Here is a 2,402-nt window from a genome sequence, read left to right as displayed (position 1 = left end):
ACTTCGTTTCTTGAATTCAGCGTCTCCTTCGAAGGTTGCTGAGAATCATGGCTACTTTAACTTTGGAGACGACCCTGCGAAATTGTTCGAGTAATGACAGGCCAAATCAGTCACGCAGACTATGTAGCCAGGAGATTCTACGTCCCAAGATTTTATCTCAGCTTTCTCTCTTTGATGATCAATGGGATTCTCCTTATTTTCTATGCCTATTCCATATAGAAGATACAGGTTCGTCAAGGGACGTGTCGAGTCTCTTTTGATGTTTCGTTTTTAAGTGTCCAATTCTCAATATTATACAATCTCAAGCCTGTCGTAGTGCTAAGGTATTGGAACTGGTGAACTTGCTGAATGATCGTCTTGTTGTCTGTAGTTAGTTGACCTTTACTAATGTTATTTTCTTTGGCTTTACGTCTCATTGATATTCTATCCATCAGCAGCTTGTTATCAGAATGGTTTCGTCGCCTTTACCGTTGATTAATATATCAAACAGCATAGGAGAAAGAACACATACCCGACTCAAGGTACTATGTCGAGGCACTGCCGCATGTCATTCTAGTAGATTGTCCCCAGTGGAGATTAGATACTATTCGTATCCTATGGTAGGTAATCGATGTTGACTTTGTAATATTTGACAAATATTTGCAAGATAAATTAGACAGACTCATACTATCTTGATATAAAAATGGATAACCTCTCAGTTTTGAGACTTTGACAATTTTAAATGGTGACGTAAATAATAAAAAGCAATTTTCTGCAAGCAAAAAAATAGTTATAAATTTGATAAACTATTTTCCAAAACAATTCCAGAAAATAGTGGCGAAATTACTGGGAATCAATTTAAGCAGTGTGTAGAAAATTGTGCAAAAGAAAAACAGAATATAATATAAAAGACTGAAAGGTGTAAACGAAGGCAGTCAAAGATTGAATATTTGAATTAAGATGTGTAAGTTTGAAATATGATTTATGATTTACATATATCAATTTTCAGTTTTTAAAGAAATTATTAAAAACGTAGTGTTTCGGACATTCGACTTGAATTTTATCAAAATTAATAGGAACCTTTATTCCCAAAATTGATCAAACAAAAACTCTCAAAAGGCTAAAAAAAATTATATGAAATATTGGCGATGGAATGGATACTGTAACAAATGAACACCCTCACCAGCATCTACCCGCCCATAAACGAATTGAAGTAGATACGTACGGTTCCGCTAGAGCGAGCCACAAGGTACCAAATAAAAATAACAAGAAGGCGAGTGTTGATACGCGTGAATTATTATTTTATGTTTTTTGATATTTGTACCCACTTCATTTGAACAGCGAATTGTTTAAGTTCAGCTTCGTGTTTAGTTACACTCCCGGATTTAACAGTTGCTAAAATACCGAAAATTTAATAATTGGCTGACGAGATCGAGGAGTCCTGGATGTCGAAGTAACATCGATGACCATTGTTCCATTCGCCATTTGAGGGCAACAATTTTTTGTCGATAACATTAAACACTTTTTCACGTTTACACTTTTTAGTATTCTTAGTATTACGTTATAATTAAAATGAAGTTCATTATCTCATAACGCCATTATTTTTAAAGGTTGATGGTTGATATTAACGTTATTCGAAGATTATATAAAATATATATGCAACAATTTGAATTGGAGGCTACAGGGTGTTCAAAATAAACGAATATATTTCGATCATTTTCATCAAGTATGTTTAATTAAGTATTAATTCTCTACGATTTATTTTAACTTTTTCAATATTTATCCTTCTTTCTGTCTAAAGCTACTGCCACAACACTTAGTGGCAATGACAAAATGACAAATTTTGACCTAACAAATGAGTAAATAAATTCATAAAATTTATTGTGGTGTCCTGAATTAATTCATATTATTTATATACTGGGTGGGTTTAATGGTTTGATGCTGGTGGAAGTATTAAATATTAAAACGGCAATACCACCAATGAGGCAAAAGAATTGAAAATTTTACTTCAAGTTCAAGATAGTTCTCATGTCAATAGTCTTCAAGTAGGTGGCTTAAGTAATTAATCCCAATCTACCGTTAATCGCACCACTAGAAAACATAAACATCATCCCTTCCGTATGGAACTACATCAAGAACTTCTAAACCTTGATTGTGAACAAAGGGTAAACTTCCGTTATATTATATGTACAATACAATTTGTGTACAATAATGTTTCTGATACTTTTCGCAGTAATCATCATAACATGCATTATTATTCACCAGTTAATCTATTCTGTGTAGTGTGGAATAAAACTTTAAAATAAACGCTTTAAAGTTATTGGATCACATTTTTTTCGCGAACCACTTATTTAAACCTTTTGTAGAATTATTTACCACAACTGCTACAAGAAGTTCATAACATTGAGATCCAACAAATGTGG

The sequence above is a fragment of the Cylas formicarius genome, unplaced genomic scaffold (assembly GCF_029955315.1).
Source record: "Cylas formicarius isolate icCylForm1 unplaced genomic scaffold, icCylForm1.1 PGA_scaffold_8__14_contigs__length_24414737, whole genome shotgun sequence".
NCBI classification, from domain to species: Eukaryota; Metazoa; Arthropoda; class Insecta; order Coleoptera; family Brentidae; genus Cylas; species Cylas formicarius.
Note: the sequence above shows the minus strand (reverse complement) of the source record.